The sequence below is a fragment of the Pygocentrus nattereri genome, chromosome 29, assembly GCF_015220715.1.
Source record: "Pygocentrus nattereri isolate fPygNat1 chromosome 29, fPygNat1.pri, whole genome shotgun sequence".
NCBI lineage: Eukaryota > Metazoa > Chordata > Actinopteri > Characiformes > Serrasalmidae > Pygocentrus > Pygocentrus nattereri.
In genome coordinates this window covers 19,546,579-19,554,668 of record NC_051239.1, presented here as the reverse complement: position 1 = coordinate 19,554,668, position 8,090 = coordinate 19,546,579, and the positions used below count along the sequence as shown (strand labels likewise).

Below are 8,090 nucleotides of genomic sequence, written 5' to 3'. Positions count from 1 at the left end.
TCTTTCTCTCCTGTTCCCTCTCTCACTATCCCTCTATTTCTCTCTCTCTCTCTCTCTCTCTCTCTCTCTCTCTGCTTTCTCTCTTTCTCTTTGCTCTCTCTCTGCACTCTTTATTTCTATTTCTCCCCCCCCCTCTCTCTCTCTCTCTTTCTCTCTCTGTCTGTCTGTGTCTCTCTCTCTGTCTCTCTCTCTCTCTCTGTCTCAGAGGCTCAGTATAGCTCAGAGTGGAGAATGACAGCGTGTGAGTGTGTGGTGGACAGCTGTGCTCTTAAAGCACACTGGAAAAGCTGCGAGAGCTTTTGCATTTCCGCTGGATTAATCTGCCTCAACTGTACCTTACACACATGCGCACACACACACACACACACACACACACACACACACACACGCACACGCGCACACACACACACACACACACACGCACAATGCAGAATACCTTCAAATTCCTTCTCTTTGTATGCGTTCCCTCTCTGTTATCAGTGCTTTACGTCCACTGCTTCCCACACAAATACAAAAATACCTTCACATTCTGACTCTCTCTCTCTCTTCACCCACTCACAGTAACACACACACACACACACACACACACACACACACACACAGGCAGAGTTCAGTGAGCTGCAGATATTTCTGCCCCAGCACTGTGGCTCCTTATTAGCCACTACACTCCACTGACATCACATCCCGACAGCAGGCAGGGAACTGGCAGAACATGCCTCCAGCATCTCATCCCCCCCCCCCCCCCCACACTTTCTTCCTCTCTCTCTCTCTCTCTCTCTCTCTCTCTCTCTCTCTCTCGTCTTCCTCACACACACACATCCACATCACACACGCCTCAAGCAAAGCTCCTTCAACAGTTCGCAGTGCACGCACAAATGCATGCTCACAAAAGCCTACAAGAAAACACTGTAACTACAATACACATCCTCTTTTAACAAGACCTGACTAACATGAAGAAACATGCAGATGCATAAACACAAGGGAGAAAAAACATCAATCAAATGTGAGAAGATAACTTCATGGCAGGAAATAGAAAGATGTCACAGAGATCGGTGTGAAGGGGAAGATTTATACACATTCAGCACTTTAGTCTAGTCTTGGAAATAGACAGTTTAGTTCAAACAGACCTCTGATATGTAGAAGCCCCTAAAGTCTTTGATTAATTTGATCAGGTTGGATTAAGGTTGGAGCCAAACTCTCCAGGGTGGAAGATCTCGAGGACTGGATTTGAGAAGTGAGTGTCTAAAAGCATCCTGAAGCTGACCTCATGAATGACTCCTTATTATATGTCTAGTAATAACTACAGTAAACTCAGGTATTAGTACAATATGTCTGGCATTAGAAAGGTATTACAGGACATGGTACAGAAATGTACCTGTCGAGTATTGACAGTGGTTGGATAGTGTTGTGGTTAACACCTCTGCCTTCTACACTGTAGACTGGGGTTCAATCCCCACCTGGGTAAGCCCCCTACACTGTACCAATAAGAGTCCTTGGGCAAGACTCCTAACACTGCCTTCGCCTACCTGTGTAAAATGATCAAATTGTAAGTCGCTCTGGATAAGAGCGTCAGCCAAATGCTGTAAATGTATTGATAACCTTACTAATTCAAAACAGTAAAGTGCTGTAACTTGTACTAGATAGCCTTGGGCTGACATTCGATATTATCAAGTGCTAATATCATGCAAATGATCCTTTATATTATTTTAGGTATGTATATTTCATTATCCAGTACGTCAGGCATGTTGTAGTGCTGGTCGATTTCTAAGCAATAAATCTTTCAGGTGTAGATATATAGTAAACTCTAAACTTTATAATCAATACTTAAGGAGCTAACCAAGGAACCATTCTGAACACAAAGAAAGAACCTCCTGTACATGAGATCTACACTCTGGTAAAGAGTAAAGTGGCCAAGCATGTCAAGGAGAAGAGTGCCAACAACCAAACTTACAAACTGTTGACAGTGAAGATTTAGAGTGAAAACATGAAGGATGTACTGTGAAAATTATAAAAGCATAAAAAGTGTGTTTGTGTTCTTATGGTGAGCCTCTATAAACAGTGTCTCAGATTGTTTACTGCTTCACGTATGTTCAGGTGGGTTCCTTTATTTCCCAAACACTGAAACAGCCACTGGCCATATGCACAGAGCAATCCGGTGTGGTGGAAAAGTGTGTACCTAAAACCAGAAGCCAGTTCCTATCTGCATGGCATCTCTGCTGCTTGCACTGCGCTCCTGTGTTATCAGTGTGGTGCTTTTTACTGGCTACAGAAATTGCAATTTTGAGATTTGAATGTATTTTTTTGGCTTTTGACACAAGCACCATGCCTCTAGATGAAGGTACAAAATACCTCTGCTGAGAACATCAGCCAGCGCAACTGGTGTTAAGAAAATAAAAGCATTTTGACAGCACATCATGTGGCTTCTAGTATAAAAGCTTGTGTTAGCCTAATTTCTGCTGATATTTTATAAAAGTTTGAACACCCCTGGAACACAGTCGCTACACAGAGCACTTGCTTTTTTTGCTTCACTATTTAATGCGCAGTCACGGTTTATTTTCTGAATTCAACATAAAATGTGCCCTGTGCCGAGGTTATGGTGCATTTGACATTTTATGTTTTTTTTTTTTTTTATTGTGCACTAAAATTGGCAAAAAAAGCAAGTTGTTTCCTTTTAGATGATTTCTGAACTTTCTTTTCGAAATGTTCAAAGGAATGTTCACATGGTGTAGTTATATGCGCATATGTAGACCTTTTACACTGAACTATTAAACAATCAGTCAAAATTTTGCCACTTCATTTACCAATAAGCCACTTCATTTTAGCAGTGGTATCACATGTCGTGGTAGAATAGACCAAATAAAAATGAAAGCAGTGTTGAGAATTTGCCACTGAAACAGCCCTTGATCCTTCCTCCAAAAATATCCATTCAAGATTGGCTTCACGGTCAGAAACTGACCGTTGATGAAGGGCCAGAGGGTGAGTAAGAAGTGGTGCGTGGCAACAGAGCTCTACGGTGCAGCTCTCTAACTGTACACCAGCATGGTGGACCACAAGATGTGTGTTTGTAAAAACGTGGCCAGGGAGTGCACATACATAACTACCATCTTAAAACATGAAAAAACAGATTCTTACATGATACAATCATGAGAATGTAGAGATGATATTATAATGTAGTGGATATTATTGTAAGACTTGAGAGTTTTTAAACTCACCTCTGAGTTTAACGTTTTATTTTGGGATGTAAGGGGGGCTTGCACAGCATTTGCAATCAGATAGGAAGCGTCCAGTGTTTGGCTCACTACTGGAGCTAGACTCAAATATCTGGGCAAGTGACTCTGGACAGTGTCTATAAGTGCTGGCAAGCCTCCTTCTTCCGCTGTGAGGTTAATGGCTGGAAAAGGACCACTAGGCCTAGATGTGATTGCTTTCTCTGTGTACAGCTCCCTGGTTCTGTGCCGTCTTTCTGTTCTGTGCCAGCTAGGCTGCTGGATGATGGAGGCCCTACTTTATATCATGTTTCTAATAACTGTGTAGTTACACATCAATAACATGTAACAACATTGTAACTACTGATGATTTAATCAGTGTTACAGATGGATTAAAGAAGTACAGCCTGTACAGACCAGATGTCGTTTTTTTACATATTACATTTGTTTTACATAATTACTGTGCAATAACCACTCTGAAATTGCATTGTATGTGTATATATATATATATATATGTGTGTGTGTGTGTGTGTGTGTGTGTGTGTGTGTGTGTATACACTGCTCAAAAAAATAAAGGGAACACTTAAACAACACAATATAACTCCAAGTAAATCAAACTTCTGTGAAATCAAACTGTCCACTTAGGAAGCAACACTGACCATCAATTTCACAGCTGTTGTGCAAATGGAACAGACAACAGGTGGAAATTATTGGCAATTAGCAAGACACACTCAATAAAGGAGTGGTTCTGCAGGTGGGACCACAGACCACTTCTCAGTACCTTTCTGCTTTCTGGCTGATGTTTTGGTCACTTTTGAATGTTGGTGGTCTTTCACACTCGTGGTAGCAGGAGACGGACTCTACAACCCACACAAGTGGCTCAGGTAGTGCAGCTCATCCGGGATGGCACATCAATGCGAGCTGTGCCAAGAAGGTTTGCTGTGTCTGTCAGCGTAGTGTCCAGAGGCTGGAGGCGCTACCAGGAGACAGGCCAGTACACCAGGAGACGTGGAGGAGGCCGTAGGAGGGCAACAACCCAGCAGCAGGACCGCTACCTCCGCCTTTGTGTAGGAGGAACAGGAGGAGCTGCCAGAGCCCTGCAGAATGACCTCCAGCAGGCCACAAATGTGCATGTGTCTGCACAAACGGTTAGAAACCGACTCCATGAGGATGGTATGAGGGCCCGATGTCCACAGATGGGGGTTGTGCTCACAGCCCAACACCGTGCAGGACGCATGGCATTTGCCAGAGAACACCAGGATTGGCAAATTCGCCACTGGCGCCCTGTGATCTTCACAGATGAAAGCAGGTTCACACTGAGCACATGTGACAGACGTGACAGGAGACGCCATGGAGAGCGATCTGCTGCCTGCAACATCCTTCAGCATGACCGGTTTGGCAGTGGGTCAGTAATGGTGTGGGGGGGCATTTCTTTGGAGGGCCGCATAGCCCCCCATGTGCTCGCCAGAGGTAGCCTGACTGCCATTAGGTACCGAGATGAGATCCTCAGACCCCTTGTGAGACCATATGCTGGTGCGGTTGGCCCTGGGTTCCTCCTAATGCAGGACAATGCTGGACCTCATGTGGCTGGAGTGTGTCAGCAGTTCCTGCAAGATGAAGGCATTGAAGCTCTGGACTGACCCGCCCGTTCCCCAGACCTGAATCCGATTGAGCACATCTGGGACATCATGTCTCGCTCCATCCACCAACGCCACGTTGCACCACAGACTGTCCAGGAGTTGGCGGATGCTTTAGTCCAGGTCTGGGAGGAGATCCCTCAGTAGACCATCCGCCACCTCATCAGGAGCTGCCCAGGCGTTGTAGGGAGGTCATACAGGCACGTGGAGGCCACACACAACACTGAGCCTCATTTTGACTTGTTTTAAGGTCATTACATCAAAGTTGGATCAGCCTGTCGTGTGTTTTTCCACTTTAATTTTGTGTGTGACTCCAAATCCAGGCCTCCACTGGTTAATAAATTTGATTTCCATTGATGATGTTTGTGTGATTTTGTTGTCGGCACATTCAACTTTGTACAGAACAAAGTATTCAATGATAATATTTCATTCATTCAGATCTAGGATGAGTTATTTGAGTGTTCCCTTTATTTTTTTGAGCAGTCTATATGTATATATAGAGCAGTCTATATGTATATGTATGTAATCCACCTGTAACAGAGACTGAATCATTAGTAGTTACATTGTTGTTGCATATGTTGTTCACATGTAACATCACAGTTATTAGAGACACTTAATGTGAAGTGGGACCATGATGGATGGATTGACAGTGACTGGGCAGCAGGTGCTCATGGTGGGTATGTGTATTGCTGTTGCAACAACTTCCATCTTTCTCTCTATAAACAAATAGGGTTTGCAGGACTAACCTCACTTGACAGAAATCCTGACACTGCTCTACTGCTGGGCCAGGCATTCTGAAAGGTGATAATGACTGGTCAAGGAGTGAACTGAATGTCCAAGAAGTTGGAGAGTTTCAGCATATGTTGGTAAATTGTGGCCGCTGTCAGACCCTTCATTTTCCCACCTCCCCTTCTTGAGGCACCTGATGAGGTGTGGGGCTTTCTCTCTGGCCTGTAGAGTTGAAGTGAAACAAGTGAACTTCTCAGTGAAACATGTCACACATCTCTTGCTCTGCATTCTGCACAATTGTCAAGGTACTTATGTATAAATCTTGCAGGTTTATTTGAACACAGAGTACATTTGGGCCAGTTTCATGCAACACAACATCCGATTTACTCTGTTGTTAAGAGTAAATAGCGTGGAAATTCATAAACAAAGATTATTGGTGTGTTTTACTGCTTGTGCAATGTAAGGCATTACTGTATACTTGTCTCATTTACATGGGATGGTAGCTATACAAACCCCTACTAGTGAAAAACTGAATTTTTACTAGTCAAAATTTAATATTTACTAGAACACTTTCAATTTTAACATGTGCAATCAAATTCCTAACATCAATAAATATTTACTAGTCGAAATTTAATTCTGGAAATTAAACCTAAAACGGCTTGCCATAGTATTTGCTTTGACAAGTGGACTTTACTGCTCGACGATGACGCTTTAAGCAGCATGTCAGCTAGTCACGGACCATGTAAGTATGGCACTATGACTGATTCCAGGGCCCATATCTCCAGGCTGTGAAGGATACCAATGCTCTCCTGACCTGTGGATCATGGATTTGCAAGGCACTTGTTGCAAAGCATTCCCTTCTCATGTGGTTTTATTCATGATGTCATCACCGACTAATCGACAGCGACTCAACCTTTATCACATAACTGGTGACTTTAAAAAATCTGAAGTCATGCAACCCCCACCTTAGTATGTATGACCTTATTTACATGTGCATTTGGACCGGAAAATACGACCATGTTAAAAAACACTGGCACACTAACCACCGCCATGGTGACTTTATGAATAGCTCTTATTTAACATGATGCGTATTTGTTTGGCGTAGCACTGTAATTGCGGAGTTTGATGTTTTTAGGGCGCATGGTCAGCACATGCTCACGCACACACTCTCATTCAACCTTCATTTAATTTATCTAATCAAATTTACTCCATGTAATAATTCCTAATCTCTACGATTGGATTGAAGCCACAGATGCTTTTTGGTTGATGATAGCACATCAAATGAGTGCAACATTAGTGTGTTTTATGCTCCTGTCTTTACTGGTAAATACTTTTCGGCACACTGGGTGCAGTGTTTGGGTCCATATGTTAAATAGTTGTAGGAAACCATAGGAGGAGGAAGCGCAGCTTTTACAGTTACCACCTAATACCCATTTCAGCTGATCAGTCCTTTATCAAATGGGTGAAAGTAACAGTTTACATTTCATAAAGCTGGTAGAGTCACTGAAATAACTTCTTGAATAAACACACAGTCATATAATTAGACAATTAATTAACAGATATATGAGGTGTTATATTTCACTATTATTTATGGCCCCATTGCACCATACATTCAATTTATTTCTCACTTAATTGTTTAATTCATTCGGTTCAACAAAACACTCCACATGCCCTCCATCTCCTGTCACATCTAAAGAAAATCAGTCAAACTCTTGAAGTGTTGGCTAGACACCGTTTCTATGCCTTTAATAGAGTTATCACAGTTATAAGGATCAGATCTTTGGGGTATTGGTATTGGATCATGGTTTTAATTCAGGTTTTTAAGGGTATTATTGGGCTCATACACATCAGCAGATATAGCCATGCTCTTGAACGGTTCTTGAAAGGTGCTGTTGCTCTGGCAAATATTACATGTAAGATTTCTAAGAAGGAGCAGTGGTTCCTTTTTGTAGCCCACACATCGTCTCCTGACCTGTAGGTAAAATACCACTATCGTTGGCTCCTGAAGCTTCCTTTGACAAACTAATCCACACTTGCTCCCTCCCTGAGCTCTCTCACTCTAAATGTGGAAGAAGTCTCCTCCCTCCTAGATGGAGAGCGGGGATACCGCTCTGTCAACACGGCCATGCAGGCGTAATTTACTGCATCCGAATCCAGATTCAGCCCTGGTAGTGCTAAGCTTGCGTGGGACATTTTTAGCCTCAACCTAACCGTGTCGGTGCTGTACAGGAGACTGCAGTCAGACTAGCTGATACGTGATCGCCTGAGAGAGCTGAAGAGGGGGTGTGTGTGAGCTGGAGTGTATTTTTACATGCCCTGAATGAACAGGATGTTGAAGAGTATGTCCTGGAGTAAGGTTTCAATACCTGAAGGGTCAGGAGAGTGATGCCTCTCTGCTCTGTGTTCAGCTCTGCTAAATATGACATTAAAATATCTTAACATTAATCTTATGATGTTGATCAGTGATGTAGGTTTCATTTCACCTCTGCTTATAACACCCGCTATGATTTTTTTTTCT

General features: G+C 42.9%; 1 protein-coding gene across 3 annotated transcripts in view; it reads left to right on the top strand.

Moving 5' to 3' along the window:
- The window catches only part of cacna2d3a (calcium channel, voltage-dependent, alpha 2/delta subunit 3a), a 338,457-nt gene that overhangs the window by 288,282 nt on the left and 42,085 nt on the right, over window positions 1-8,090 (top strand). The gene's annotated exons all lie outside the window — the stretch shown is intronic.